The sequence below is a fragment of the Sminthopsis crassicaudata genome, chromosome 3, assembly GCF_048593235.1.
Source record: "Sminthopsis crassicaudata isolate SCR6 chromosome 3, ASM4859323v1, whole genome shotgun sequence".
In the NCBI taxonomy this organism is placed as follows: Eukaryota; Metazoa; Chordata; class Mammalia; order Dasyuromorphia; family Dasyuridae; genus Sminthopsis; species Sminthopsis crassicaudata.
Window position 1 is genome coordinate 651552739 of NC_133619.1, and position 16261 is coordinate 651568999.

Below are 16261 nucleotides of genomic sequence, written 5' to 3' on the forward strand. Positions count from 1 at the left end.
AGTAAGCACCGGGTCATGGGCCGCCCACAACCCAGGAATGAAGCGGCTCCTGACCCCCGGGAGTTCCCAGGGTACCGGGAAACACCCTTCACCCAGAGCAGCAAACGCAAAGCCACGCCGGGGCTGGGGGGGAGGCCGGGACTCCAGCATGGGGGGGAGGCCCGGGGGTGAGCCTCGGAGCTGGGGGCTTCAGGAGAGCGGGGAGCCGTAGCCTGCCCCACGGCAGGAAGTGAGGGCCCGAGTCCCCCGTGCACAGGAGGCACGGGATCCAGTTCGTGCTCGTGGCGTCGCCTTCCTGAGGCCCTCCGAGGAGACCAAACAGCAGTGTCCCCGGAGAGGGAGCGTGCCCTGGGACAGGCTGGCAGACTGGCACGGGCCCAACGGGAGGAGCTGCTCCTAGAAGGAAGAAGGAAGCGCCCGGTCAGACTTGCACTTGAGGAATGCCGCTTGGGGCAGGGGGGAGGGCCAGGGCCAGGGGCCAGCTGGAAGGCTTTTTTATGGAAGCCTGTCCCGTGCTGGGGCTCCTCTGTGCCAGGTGAGGAAGGTGTGCCAGGGTGGAGACCTGGCACCTCTAGCATGGGAGTACCCGGATATCAAACGGCTCCGGCCAGGGTGCCTTTGGCAGAGGCAGGGAAGGCAGGGAAGTGGTATGGGGGAGGGGGGAGTTAAGTTTGGGGCCTCTTTGTCCCCCATCTGTGGCAGAACCTTTTTCTGGGCTTTGTCGTCAGGAACATCTCAGCCGCTTTCTAGCTGCCAGACCCCAGCCAAGTAACTTAGCCTCTGAAGGCCTCAATTTCCCCACCTGTAAAATGGGGCTAAATGAGATGCTATTTATAAAGCCCTTCTGGAGCCAGTGCACTATGGATTGATGCCACAGAGGTCCTGTTCTGTTCTGAGATTTATTGGGTCTGGGATTCAGAGGTGGAGGGAAGGGGGGAGTGAGACAACAGCAAGGGAAAGACGGGGAAGGTGGAGGCAGCAGGACCGTCATGGGCACTGTGCTCGTCTGGGAGCCACAGGGAGGTCACGGCCAATCCCAAGTGAATGCGGGGGGTTGGGGGGGATCAGTCCCTGTTCTGAAGGGGCTCCTTCAAGAGGAGAGAGGAGAAAACTGAGGGAAAACGTGAGAATTCGGGCTCCTATTAGAAGGGCAGGTACAAGGAAAAGTTGGGCTGTTCATTGTGCTCGGTCTGGGAGCCACGGAGGAGGAGATGGAGCAAGCGCTGCACCAGTCTGGAAGGCATGGGGAGGAGATGGAGCGGACGCTGGGCTTGGTCTGGGAGCCACAGGGGAGGAGATGGAGCGGGCGCTGGGCTCGGTCTGAGAGGGACCGGGGAGATGGAGCGGGCGCTGGGCTCGGTCTGAGAGGGACCCGGGAGGAGAAGGAGCGCGCTGGGCTCAGTCCGGGGAGGAGATGGCGCGGACGCTGGGCTCGATCTGGGAGGGACCTGGGAGGAGATGGAGCCGGGCGCTGGGCTCAGTCTGAGAGGGACCGGGGAGGAGATGGAGCGGGCGCTGGGCTCAGTCTGAGAGGGACCGGGGAGGAGATGGAGCGGGCGCTGGGCTCGGTCTGGGAGGGACCGGGGAGGAGATGGAGTGGGCGCTGGGCTCAGTCTGGAAGGCATGGGGAGGAGATGGAGCGGACGCTGGGCTCGGTCTGGGAGCCACAGGGGAGGAGATGGAGCGGGCGCTGGGCTCGGTCTGAGAGGGACCGGGGAGATGGAGCGGGCGCTGGGCTCGGTCTGAGAGGGACCCAGGAGGAGAAGGAGCGCGCTGGGCTCGGTCCGGGGAGGAGATGGAGCGGACGCTGGGCTCGGTCTGAGAGGGACCGGGGAGGAGAAGGAGCGGACGCTGGGCTCGGTCTGGGAGCCACAGGGGAGGAGATGGAGCAGACACTGGGCTCAGTCTGAGAGGGACCGGGGAGGAGATGGAGCGGGCGCTGGGCTCGGTCTGGGAGGGACCGGGGAGGAGATGGAGCGGGCGCTGGGCTCGGTCTGGGAGGGACCGGGGAGATGGAGCGGGCGCTGGGCTCGGTCTGAGAGGGACCCAGGAGGAGAAGGAGCGCGCTGGGCTCGGTCCGGGGAGGAGATGGAGCGGACGCTGGGCTCGGTCCGGGGAGGAGATGGAGCGGACGCTGGGCTCGGTCTGAGAGGGACCGGGGAGGAGATGGAGCGGGCGCTGGGCTCGGTCTGAGAGGGACCCAGGAGGAGAAGGAGCGCGCTGGGCTCGGTCCGGGGAGGAGATGGAGCGGACGCTGGGCTCGGTCTGAGAGGGACCGGGGAGATGGAGCGGGCGCTGGGCTCGGTCTGAGAGGGACCCAGGAGGAGAAGGAGCGCGCTGGGCTCGGTCCGGGGAGGAGATGGAGCGGACGCTGGGCTCGGTCCGGGGAGGAGATGGAGCGGACGCTGGGCTCGGTCTGAGAGGGACCAGGGAGGAGATGGAGCGGGCGCTGGGCTCGGTCTGAGAGGGACCGGGGAGATGGAGCGGGCGCTGGGCTCGGTCTGAGAGGGACCCAGGAGGAGAAGGAGCGCACTGGGCTCGGTCCGGGGAGGAGATGGAGCGGACGCTGGGCTCGGTCCGGGGAGGAGATGGAGCGGACGCTGGGCTCGGTCTGAGAGGGACCGGGGAGGAGATGGAGCGGGCGCTGGGCTCGGTCTGAGAGGGACCGGGGAGATGGAGCGGGCGCTGGGCTCGGTCTGAGAGGGACCCAGGAGGAGAAGGAGCGCACTGGGCTCGGTCCGGGGAGGAGATGGAGCGGACGCTGGGCTCGGTCCGGGGAGGAGATGGAGCGGACGCTGGGCTCGGTCTGAGAGGGACCGGGGAGGAGATGGAGCGGGCGCTGGGCTCGGTCTGAGAGGGACCGGGGAGATGGAGCGGGCGCTGGGCTCGGTCTGAGAGGGACCCAGGAGGAGAAGGAGCGCACTGGGCTCGGTCCGGGGAGGAGATGGAGCGGACGCTGGGCTCGGTCCGGGGAGGAGATGGAGCGGACGCTGGGCTCGGTCTGAGAGGGACCGGGGAGGAGATGGAGCGGGCGCTGGGCTCGGTCTGAGAGGGACCGGGGAGATGGAGCGGGCGCTGGGCTCGGTCTGAGAGGGACCCAGGAGGAGAAGGAGTGCGCTGGGCTCGGTCCGGGGAGGAGATGGAGCGGACGCTGGGCTCGGTCTGAGAGGGACCAGGGAGGAGATGGAGCAGGCGCTGGGCTCGGTCTGAGAGGGACCGGGGAGATGGAGCGGGCGCTGGGCTCGGTCTGAGAGGGACCCAGGAGGAGAAGGAGCGCACTGGGCTCGGTCCGGGGAGGAGATGGAGCGGACGCTGGGCTCGGTCTGAGAGGGACCGGGGAGGAGATGGAGCGGGCGCTGGGCTCAGTCTGGGAGGGACCGGGGAGGAGATGGAGTGGGCGCTGGGCTCGGTCTGAGAGGGACCGGGGAGATGGAGCGGGCGCTGGGCTCGGTCTGAGAGGGACCCAGGAGGAGAAGGAGCGCACTGGGCTCGGTCCGGGGAGGAGATGGAGCGGACGCTGGGCTCGGTCCGGGGAGGAGATGGAGCGGACGCTGGGCTCGGTCTGAGAGGGACCGGGGAGGAGATGGAGCGGGCGCTGGGCTCAGTCTGGGAGGGACCGGGGAGGAGAAGGAGCGGACGCTGGGCTCGGTCTGAGAGGGACCGGGGAGATGGAGCGGGCGCTGGGCTCGGTCTGAGAGGGACCCGGGAGGAGAAGGAGCGCGCTGGGCTCAGTCCGGGGAGGAGATGGAGCGGACGCTGGGCTGGGTCTGAGAGGGACCTGGGAGGAGATGGAGCGGACGCTGGGCTGGGTGTGGAAGCCATGAGGAAAATGCAGCAAGACCAATTTAGGCTTCATGTAAGTGTAAGGTGCACCGTTAAGTCTCCATAGGCTCATGTACATAGGCGGACCAGCCAGTGGACAGAAGTGAGTCTCGGAGCATCTCCTTGGATGTCTTGAAGGGTGCCTGGCAGGTCCCCACTTGGGTCCCTTTGACTTCCTGTATGGCCTCTGCCCATGAGAGGAGAGACTGACCTGGATTCCACACAACTCCCAGCATACTCTTGGGTTCCTTGGAAATCGGTGCCGGGTCTCATCTCAAAGGCTCTACGGTTGTATATGTAAAGATGGTGACAATTTGTTCTCTCATAACTTTATCAAAACGATGAGCCCCCATTCTCTCCCTCTCCTTTTCACAGAGCCCAAAGGACTACATGCTCAGACCACGATTATGGCCCAACCCTGGGCTCTTGTGGCAAGGCTGGACTTCTGGCTCATCGGAGATCACAGCCATTTCGGTTATTGAGTCCTTAGCTACACGTCCCCAAAAGGAGGCCACTTGGAGAGAAAGAGCAATTAGGCATCTCCCCAATTTCCAAGATGACCCGTGGCTTCCACTAGAGAGAGGCTTTCCACTGCTGCTGATCCCTCTGCCCTGGGCCCCCCTGAGCCAGTTGGACCTTGCCCCTCCTCCATCCCAGCTTCTCCCTCCCTCCAGCTCCGTGCACAATTACATCATCTGGGCACATTTCCCATGGAGCAGTGCCCTGCTCTATATTTGAGCATCCCTCGCTAGGACAACCCTTTGTTTTGGCAGCTCCCTGGGAGCTAACCCTGCACGAATGACAAGGACTTCCTGTCTCTCTTAAGCCTTCCAGATGGGAATGATACAGAGAAATTCAGAGGCAAGAAGTCAGCCCAAGTCAGCCCAAACTCTAGTTACATAAGGAAAATGGTAACCGCTCCAAAGTTGGGCTGGATTCCCCCTTCCTGGAAGTCTCCGAGCAGGGGCCGGAGGACCGTCGTGGATGACGGTGGGGATTCTCATTCAAGTATAGATTGGCTCAGGTGGCTGTCAGTCTCCCATGCTTGGGGGGGGTGTCTTCAGTTCAGAGGTTTTGTGGTTGTCTATCTTAAGGGGTGTGGGGAAGGAAATGGAGAGAAGGATAGAGGGGGTCCCCTTTTTCACTTTTCCCCAGGAATGCAAAGAAACTCCAGCAGCCAATAGAGGCTGTGGGCAGGTGACCTGTCTGAAAGGCCAGTCAACATCCATACTATGTAGCTGACCCCAACATAGCACAGGGCAGAGACCAGGGTCAAGGAAGGGGGGCAGCTCGAGGGGGTACAGACTGAGTTTATTTAGGGGAGCACAGGAGAACACCAGGGAGACACTGCCAGATTTACTGAGGGCCTCGAGGCCCAGGGCAATCTGGAAGGACCCGGGGTGCCAGGGCCTAGATTGGGTGTCTCCGCCCCCACCTACCCACCAGGGAGCCTGAGTCTGCTTGTTGAGCTCTATCCACCTGTCCTGGATAAGCATCATCTGCCCAGAGACCTAACGTGACCTATTTCCCCAATGACTCAGTTTACCTGGAGAGCACTTGTACCACACTCTGTTCTGATCAAGCAGTGATCAGTTGTATCACTTCTCCCTGGAAATCAATCTACCCATTCAGATGTCCTGAGGAAAGAAAAGAGGCTGTTTAATAATCCCTTTGGGAAGAATGGGAGTGGGCCAGGCTAGGAACTCCGGAGAATCAGCTCTGAGCCTAGATTAAAAATGGTGCAGATGAATAAAGGGTGCCAAGGGCCACTGTGCAGACTCACCTTTGCTTCTGGCTGAAGCATCCAGGCCTACCCCTCTTATTCCTTCAAAATCCAAGGTCCTGGGACCCAGCCTTCGCCTTAGAACCCCTACACCCGCCAAGCAGCAGACAGAATGAAGCAGAGATATGCTTTTTAAATCAAAATTTATTTTCCAATCAGCAAAAATCCACCTTCTCTCCTTCCCATTCCCATTCTCCTACCTCCAATTGAGAAAAATGTTAGTCAAGCAAAATCAATTACTCCATTGGCCGAGCCCCCCAAATATTTCATTCTGCACTCAAGTCCAGCTATGAGAAGAAGAGGGCAGCACGTTTCATCATGAGTCCCTGGAACTGTTGGTTGGTCATTACACCCATCCCAGTGCATTCATATACATTAACTTGTTCAGCCATTCCCCAAGTGATGGACAGCCAAGTCTCTCTTTTGCTTAAGACTAATCCTTCCCTTAATCTATGTGCTCTCTGCTTTTTCTTTTATCCTTTCCCTCTTGTTTTGCTATAGATTGAAATGTGTTTATATCAATTATGTGTGCTTAATTCACTTAGTTCCTTATGGTTATGTTTATCTTGTTATATTTTTGTCTCCTGTGTTGGCACTTCACAGTTTCTATGCAATATGGTCTTTTTATCAGGAATGGTTGGAAGTCCTCTTTCATTAAAGGTCCATTTTTTTTTTTTTTTTACCTGCAGGATCAGTTTTGTTGGCTAAATTGTTCTCTGCTGTTTAGTCCATATCCTTTTTTTCTGGAATATTGTATTCCAAGCTCTTCTCTTCTTTATTCAGTGGCTGCTAAATCTTGTGTGATCCTGACTATGGTTCCTTGACACTTCTTTCTTTTTGGCTATTTACAGTATTTTTTAACTGAATTGGAAGTTTGGAATTTTGACTTAGGTGTTCCTGGGAACTTTAATTTGGGGACTCTTTCAGGGGATTAGTAGTTTTTTTCTATTCCATTTTGCCCTTTGTTTTTAAGGGATCTACAAAGTTTTCTTTAGAGACATCTTGAAATAGAATGTCTTGGCTCTTTTTGTGGATCACAACTTTCATGAAGTCAAATATTTTAATTATCTATTTCCCAGAGCAGTTGATCTTGCTATAAAATTACATTTTATTCTATTTTTTTTTCAGTTTTTGGACATAGTTTAGTTTCATGAAGTCACTGACTTCATTCTAATTCTTGGAGAGATTGTTGCTTGATCAAGATTTTGTATCCCCTCTGTCAAGCTTTTCCCTTTCCAGTTCTTTCTATCATAGCTCTCATTTCTGCCTGGAGGAGAAGCAGAAGTTTGCAGGACATCACTGTGCTCTCCTCAGAGGAAGAGAAAGTACCATATCAGAATTATCTATTCTAAGTTGGAACTATGCCCAAAGGGTTATCAAGCTGCTCACACCCTTTGACCCAGCAGTGTTTCTAATGAACTTGTATTCCAAAGAGATCCTAAAGGAGGGAAAGGGACCCACATGTGCAGAAATGTTTGTGGTAGCCCTCTTTGTAGTGGCAAGAAACTGGAAACTTAGTGGATGCCCATCAGTTGGAGAATGGCTGAATAAGTGGAATAATATTGCCAATTGTAATGATGAAGAGAACCATCTATACCCAGAGAGAAGACTGTGGGAACTAAGAGTGGATCACAACCTAGCATTTTCACTCTTTTTGTTATTTGCTTGCATTTTATTTTCTCTTTCATTTTCCCCTTTTTGATCTAATTTTTCTTGTGCAGAAAGATATTGTAGAAATATAGAGAGAGGAATTGCACATGTTTAACATATATTGGATCACTTGCTGTCTAGGGGAGAGGATGGAGGGAAGGGAGGCAAAACATTTAGAACACAAGATTTTGTAAGGGTGATTGTTGAAAATTATCCATGTATGTATTTTGAAAATAATAAATAAAAAGATTCAATTAAAAAATTATCTGCTCCCTTAAATATTGTTCATTTGGGGGATAGAATTGGGGTTCAACTATTTTCTGATCACTTTGTCCCCTTGGGGGAAAAGAGGTACCCTAAGCTCCATCCAAAGTTTGATTTCTTCCTCCCAAAAAGACAGAGGGATCAGAAATGAGATGGAGTTTGATCCTATCCCCTAAAGAAACAATATTCAAAGGAGCTAATAGATACAATACTAGTCTGGTACCCCTTTTTCCTCTGTGCAGTGGCCTCCAGCGCCACTTCCTAGCTGTGTGACCCTGGGCAAGTCACTTAACCCCAGCCTCCAAAAAAAAAAAAATTAAATGAAAAAAGAGTGTCTCCCTTGGAGAAGGGTTGAGGAGAAGAGGCTGGAGATGGCCCTTTGCCTGGAGACGCTTGAGGCTTCGTTCACCACACTCAGTACACAGCCGTGGGCTCATGCCTGGCTCATGCCTCAGTCTGGCCTGGATCTGTGCCCAGAACTGTGTGGTGAGTGCAGGAGCTGCCAGTTGGTCCCGTTCTGGTGCCCATCCATGGGACCCAGAAGGCCTTCTCACCCCAATCACCAGGGCTGCTTCTCTTGGATTTCCTGAGCAGGATTTGGGCAGGGTCTGTTTGGAGGTTTGGGGGGACCTTCCTGGCACTCTTGGCTTCTGACTCTTGACCCAGGGACCGTTTCTCCCAATGACCACTGAGCAACGGTCACTTTTCCTCCCAAGGATGCACCCTCAGCTCCTTAGACCCAGAAGGCTTTTGTAGTTTTTGACCCGCAGTGCAATGATTTCCTCACTCCCCAAGGTCACTTGGGGCACTCGGAAGGGATCTCAGAAACCATCTTAGTCCGATCTCTTCCTGGCCATGAATTTCCACTTTCATTTAAAGACCCCCAATGGGAGAGAATCCCACCACCTCCCAACTTCTTCTAATTGTTTTCCCCTTAAAACCTAAATTTGCCTCTTTGCTACTTCCCTCCATGGCCGGTGGGTGGTGCAAAGGAGTCACTGGTGGCTCCCTTAATTAGGAAGATGGGTTCAAATGGTGCCTTAGACAAGGCCCTTCAGCTCTGACTTACTTTCCTCATCTGGAGAATGGGAGAACAGTGCCTTCAGAGTTGTGTCGAGGATTAAATGAGAAAACATCGGTGAATCAATGGGCCTATTTTCCTCCCTTTGCTGTTCTGTACCCTGCAGAATAAATCCCAGCCGCGTCAGTCTTTTTAAGCCCTTCCTATGTACCAGACCCTGTGCTAAATGCAGGAAACGAAGGCAGACCCCCCAAAGCAGTCCATACTCTCCAGCTGCTCTCACAATCTCACAGGGAAGAACGTGCCAACAACCGTAGCCTTTCCGACTTTTTTTCTCTCCTGTCTTCTCCAGGCTGGTCACTGACAGATGCTTCAGCTGAGTCTCATTATCAACTATCTTCCAATCAAATGCTAGCTCTTGTCTATGAATCTCCTGCCACCTGCCTTTGCCCAGGCTGTCCCCCATATTTACACGCCTCTTTCATTACTTTGTGTCCCCGTCTTCCATTAAAGCACAGGTTGCCATCTTCAGTCACTCCCCTTGGACACTTCCCAGGTTAAAACCTGGCACCCAGAAGGCCGGTGGTCCGGCGGCCCCTGAGACCCTCACCTTCCTGGTCCCGACTCAGTCTCGAATGCAGCTTGAGATTGTACTCACTAAGTTGTGGTATATGAATATTATGGAATATTATTGTTCTGTGAGAAATGACCAGCAGGATGATTTCAGAAAGGCCTGGAGAGACCGACAGGAACCGATGCTGAGTGAAATGAGCAGGACCAGGAGATCATTAGACACTTCAACGACGATACTGTGTGATGATCAATTCTGATGGACGTGGCCCTCTTCCACCATGAGAAGAACCAAATCCGCTCCATTCGTTCAATAATGAAGAGAAGCAGCGACACCCAGCAAAAGGACTCTGGGACAGGAGTGTGAGCCACAATATCGCATTTGCAACCCCTCTGTTTTTGTCTGTCTGCATTCTTGATTTCCTTCTCAGATTATTTTTACCTTACTTCTAAGTCCCATTTCTCTTGTGCAGCACAATGACTATGGACATGTATACCTATATTGCATTTAACATACACTTTAACATATTTAACATGTATTGATCTACCTGCCATCTGGGGGAAGGGGTGGGGGGAAGGAAGGGAAAAAGTTGGAGCAGAAGGTTTTGCAAGGATCAGTGCTGAAAAATTACCCATGCCTATGTTTTGCAAATAAAAAGCAATAATATAAAGAGAGATTGTATTCACATTTTCCTTTTCTCTTTTTCTACGGCCTGCCATATTGTTGATATATCTTGAGCTTTTAATGCCCTACACCATCACCACCACCCCCGACTTCTTTAGGCTTGTACGGGTGAAACAGATATTTTAAGCCCAGTGTACGCCTTCCTCCCTCTTGAATTTTACCATGCTCTAGGCTGGCAGGAACTTTTGGGGCTTGACTTTGCCAACTTGGGCGGGAGCCATCTTGCCCCTTAGTCAAACACTTCCGCCTAGATGATTTTCTGCATAAGACAGGTGTGGCTTAGGCAGGTTACCTGTGTAAATCTGGCTCCCTGAGAGCAGGCAGAGAGCTCCAGAGGCCCCTCACTCCCTTCTGAAAAAGCCTGGGCTGGAAGCAAACCACCTTTGCACCCAAAGGGTAGCTAGAGTCTGTAATGCCCCTCTATAATGTAAGGGGGTGCTTTACCCCCACTATGTGACTGCTTCCGGATGGCCTTGGGAATAAAGAGCAACCTGGGCGAATTCTGGCCAAATCCACGCAGGACGCTGTCTTGAGTCCTGGGACTGGCCGCTCCTGCAGACTCTGGGCTCGCTGGAGAAAGTGAAGCTGGCATTGCTGCTCCCGGCTCCCCAAATCCCCACAGACCGCTACCCACACTGGCGCCTCCCCGTGGAGAGGACGCTCGCCTGGGACCCTCCGGTGGGACTTGCAGGCTGCTGTCCCGGCTTCCCCAGCCAGAGCCTGCAGAGTTGGTGACTCTTGGTTCTGGGCTCCTGATGTCACTATTTGTGGTCTAGACAAGCAAAGTGAGTAACTGGTTTTTATTTGTAAGATCAAATTGTAGGGGGCCCTGATTCACTTGAAAGAAACTTTCTTCTTAGGACAGACTCTTTGGTGATGCTGTCCTGGCCTTGGTCCTGTATGTCTACATCTAAAGAAAAGGAAAATACCAAAAGTACATTTCTGTTCCCTAGAAAGTCACAGTTTGGTAGTTTTGAGGGACAGTCTCTCAGCCACCATAATAAACTGGACTCTCTCCCTCACCAACTAAACCAGCAACTTACTATCTCCTGGGGGCATTTCAGAGTCTTTATCTTCAAGTGACAAAATTTAGGTGAGGTCTGGAAGCTTAGATGTGGAAAAGGCCTTGGAGATCATTTAGCACAGCTTCTTCATGCCTTAGAGGAGACAACTGAGGCCCTGGGGCAAAAGTTCTTGTCCAAGCTTACACGACTTAAGTCCACTGTTCTTTCCATTATTACATACAGTGCAATTAAGACTAGCCACTGCTGAATGCTTTTGTCAAGTCTGCTTTTAAATGGACCGGTCTTGATTTCTGTGAAAGATCCTGACACTGTTTACCGAATCGAGTTTTAGACAAAAGAAAGACCCTTTGTAAATACCACAGTTCCACTGGGTGATGTGCTCCCGGATTTGGTGATGTGCTCCTGGACTGGGTGATGTGCTCCCGGACTGGGTGATATGCTCCCCGACTCAGTGATGTGCTCCCAGACTCGGCGATGTGCTCTTTCTTCTCTCCTTCCTGGTTTGCTGATCTCTCTGTGTTGTAATAGTTCTGTTTACCATAGGATGCATTAAGAGCTTTTGTCGCAAGGACTGCACTATCCCTTCCGGTTTTCCTTTTTAAAAAATTATTCCTTGCTATTAAACATTTTCATACAAGCTGGTATCCTGGGTCTTGCTGTGGGAGCGAGAACTCGTTAGGAGCAAATCATAAACCTTACCGGACGTAGCACCTTCTCCAAGGGGATGGATTTCTGCCAAGAGGAAAGTGGGAGCCCGGCCCCGAGGCTCGAGTCACAGCCATCTAGCCCCATAAACTTTGTAAGTTGAAGAGAAATTGTTTTTAGGTTCAAGTTACCTTCCTGATTACTATTCCTTTTTTTTTATCCTTTTTTATTAATTTTATAATTATAACATTTTTGACAGTACATATGCATAGGTAATTTTTTTTTATTCATTTTTCCAAATTATCCCCTCCCTCCCTCCACTCCCTCCCCCCATGGCAGGTAATCCCATACATTTTACATGTTTCAATATAACCTAGATACAATATATGTGTGTAAATACCATTTTCTTGTTGCACATTAAGTATTAGCTTCTAAAGGTATAAGTAACCTGGGTAGATAGAGAGTAGTGCTAACAATTTACATTCGCTTCCCAGTGTTCCTCCTCTGGGTGTAGTTATTTCTGTCCATCATTGATCAGCTGGAAGTGAGTTGGATCTTCTTTATGTTGAAGATTTCCACTTCCATCAGAATTCGTCCTCATACAGCATTGAAGTGTACAGTGATCTTCTGGTTCTGCTCATTTCACTCAGCATCACTTGATGTAAGTCTCTCCAGGCCTCACTCTATTCCTCCTGCTGGTCATTTCTTACAGAGCAATAATATTCCATAACCTTCATATACCACAATTTACCCAACCATTCTCCAACTGATGGACATCCATTCATCTTCCAGTTTCTAGCTACTACAAAAAGAGCTGCCACAAACATTTTGGCACGTACAGGTCCCTTTCCATTCTTTAGTATTTCTTTGGGATATAATCCCAATAACAGCAATGCTGGGTCAAAGGGTATGCACAGTTTGATAACTTTTTGGGCATAATTCCAGATTGCTCTCCAGAATGGTTGGATTCTTTCACAGCTCCACCAACAATGTATCAGTGTCCCAGTTTTCCCACATCCCCTCCAACATTCATCATTATCTTTTCCTGTCATCTTAGCCAATCTGGCAGGTGTGTTGTGGTATCTCAGAGTTGTCTTAATTTGCATTTCTCTGATCAGTAGTGATTTGGAACACTCTTTCATATGAGTGGAAATAGTTTCAATTTCATCATCTGAGAATTGTCTGTTCATATCCCTTGACCATTTATCAATTGGAGCATGGTTTGGTTTCCTATAAATCAGGGTCAGTTCTCTACATATTTTGGAGATGAGACCTTTGTCAGAACCTTTACTTTTAAAACTATTTTCCCAATTTGTTACTTCCCTTCTAATCTTGTTTGCATTAGTTTTGCTTGTACAGAAACTTTTTAGTTTGATGTAATCGAAATCTTCTATTTTGTGATCAATAATGATCTCTAATTCTCCTCTGGTCAGAAATTCCTGCCTCCTCCACAGGTCTGAGAGGTAGACTATCCTCTGTTCCTCTAATCTATTTATGATCTCATCTGATTACTATTCCTAAAGGGGGAAGGAGTACTGTGAGCCAGCTAAAGATAGCTATAGATATCAGTTTATATTAGGATATACACGGGTATATTTACACACACACACATCTGGGCTTTTGCTTCATTCTTCCCAAGACTTCCCTTCTCCAGGACAACCACTGACAGAGCTGGTCTGATTCATAAATACTTTCTAGTCAAACAGAACTGCTAGATGTTTCCTATAGCTGTATTCCTCTGTGTCTCTGTTTCTCTGTCTCTGTCTGTCTCTGTCTCTGTCTTTGTCTCTCTCTCTGTCTGTCTCTGTCTCTGTCTCTCTCCCTCCCCATAGGATTGGCCAGTATGGCTGCTGCCCGGGCTACAGCTTCTGGAAGCCCCAGGTGACAGCTGGGTGAAAGGGGCTGTCCAAGGCGGATGGGCAGCCCCGGGAGGGGCTTGTCAGCCCCCCTTCTCCAGGTACTTTCTGAACAGCCCCCCATACTCTTATGAGCATTCATATGTAGTGACCAATTAGCAAATAAACCCATTTGCTCAAGTCAACAGCGAACCAAATAAGAGAAAGTAAACAAGGGAGAATACATGTGGCCATACGCTTGTATACACACGCATACGCATGTACATATCACTAATGCAGAGGGAGAATAAATGCTCCTTTCCACTGAGAGGGAGATCTCCACCCAAGAGAAATTCCCCACAGTCTCTGGTGTGGTCAGCAGGGAGAGGGGCCGGCCTCATTACAGGGTCTTCTTTCTCAGGGCCATGAAGAACTGGTCAGGATTGAATGTTCAGGGTAATAGGGCAAGCTAAGGGTGAAGGTCTTCTCTCCAGCTAGATGATGCAGTAATGAACTATTTATATATTTTGTTTTTGTATCCCCGGCACTTAGCACAGTGCCCGGCACACATTAAGAGCTTAATAAATGTTTATTAATTTATTAATTTAGTGCAGTGGATAGAACACTGGGCCTGAATACAGAAGGATTCATCTTCTTGAGTTCAAATCTAGCCTCAGACAGCTACTAGCTATGGGAGCCTGGGCAAAACACTTAACCCTGCCTGAAAGAAGTTGGAAAAGGGGGGAGGTGAGGATTATCATGGATCACCTTCACCCTCTCACTCTTCTTTTGAAACACCCCACGTACCGATGTTAAAAGTGTGTTAGTATCCCCTCCTCAAACATTAATTAGAACTTTTATCAATTTGCCAATTTCTCGAGTATGGGGCAACACTTTAGTTTTGTTTTGTGTGCATTTATTTTATTTGTAATGATTTTGAGCATTCTTTCATGTAGTTTACACACACACACACACACACACACACACACACACACACATTTGCAGTTCTTTTGGAAACTTTTTTTTTTTCCCCTGAGGCACTTGCCCAGGGTCACACATCTAGGATGTGTTAAGTGTCTGAGATCAGATTTGAACTCAGGTCCTTCTGACTTCAGGGCTGGTGCTCTATCCACTGCGCCATCTAACTGCCCCTATATTCTTTTTTAATTAAAGCTTTTTAATTTCAAAACATGTGCATGGATCATTTTTCAACATTGACTCTTACCAAACCTTTCCCCCTCCCTCCCTCCCTCCTCCTCCTCCCCTAGATGGCAAGAAATCAAATACATGTTAAACATGTTAAAATATATGTAAATCCAATATATGCATACCGATTTATACAATTATTGTGTTGCACAAGAAAAGTCAGATCAAAAAGGAAAAAAAATGAGCAAGAAAATAAAATCAACAATAGAAGAGTGAGAATGCTATGTTGTGGACCACGGTTCTCTCTCTGGGTACAGCTGGCTCTCTTCATTACTGAACAATTGGAGCTGGTTTGGATCATCTCCTCGTTGAAGAGAGCCCCATCCATCAGGATTGTTGCCGTGTACAACGATCTCCTGGTCCTGCTCATGTCACTCAGCATCAGTTCCTGTCGGTCTCTCCAGGCCTTTCTGAAGCCATCCTGCTGGTCGTTTCTTATAGAACAATAATATTCCATAACATCATAGACCACAATTTATTCAGCCCTTCTCCGATTGACGGCATCCACTCAGTTTCCAGGAAAATTTAATATTCTTTAAATATATTCCCTGGCATGGTTTTGGGTCATCTCTGTTATGTTGTGGACACAAGACCATACTCAGATTCATTTAGTTGAGTGCTTCTTTATCTCGGCTCCATTAGCTTGATGTGTCCCCTTTTCACTTTTCTGTGCGATGGAGGAATCTGCTAACTTACAAGAGCACAGACAGACCCACCTAATCTGGGTCTGGGTCACTGCTCCCCCCCTCGGGAGCTTCCATCTGATTTGTTAGCCCAGCATGGATGGCCCTGAGATGGTTCCTTGCCTCTACCCTGGAGACTTTGACTACAGGTGCCGCTATACCTGGTCATGGGCCAGACACTGGGCTCCGGCCCTAGTGAATTTTAATGGCTGTGAATGTGATCTCCCTTGTAATTGCTATAAAGATCTTCTTGTCAGGCCAAATTAGGAAGGAGGAGACAAACTGAACAAATGAGTCATGATTTCTGTATCGGCGCTCTGGCCTTTTCTTTAGCAAGAGGTAAGTTTGGTGCCTTTTGCCACAGCCCAAGAAAGGGACCTGGAAGCTGGGGGAGTCTGAGTGTGGAGGTCCAAATGGCGGCTGGTGCAAGTTCGGAAGCTCCGAGCTAGCCCTGCCCCCTACGAAACGCACTTGCTTGGTGGACCCTTAGATTTGTCTACCTTTATGTCTCAGTGGCAACGGGAAGCAAGTGCTCTAGCAAGGAGAACATCCTAAAACAGCAGCCCCGTTCTCCCTTCTCTCTCCCCAAAGATCTGTGGTTAACAGTTAAAAATTTAACGAGTCAACAGGGCAAGATGGCAGGCAAAAATGCTAGCGGGCTCTTTGGCTGCACTAAAAATGTCAAAATTCCAGAATTGGAAAGGACCCCCACGGCGCTCCAATCTCCCCTGGATCTGTCCCCGAATGCTCCAATACACCCGGCAAATGGTCACACAGACTTTGCGCGGAGACCACCAATGGTGGACATTTTTGCGCGGAGACCACCAATGGTGGACATTTTTTCACTTTTCTTTTCCACAGTTACATGTAATTTTTTATACATTTCCATATGAATCAAGTGCAGAGAAAAATCAGAACCAAAGGGGAAAACTACAAGGAAAAGGAGTGAGCATAACCTGTGGGATTCACACTCATTCTCCACAGCCCGCCCTCTGCGTCTGGACGGCGTTTTCCATCCAGTTTCCCGGGCATGCCGTGGGTGGCCAGGCCGCTGAGGACCACCAGGCCTGTC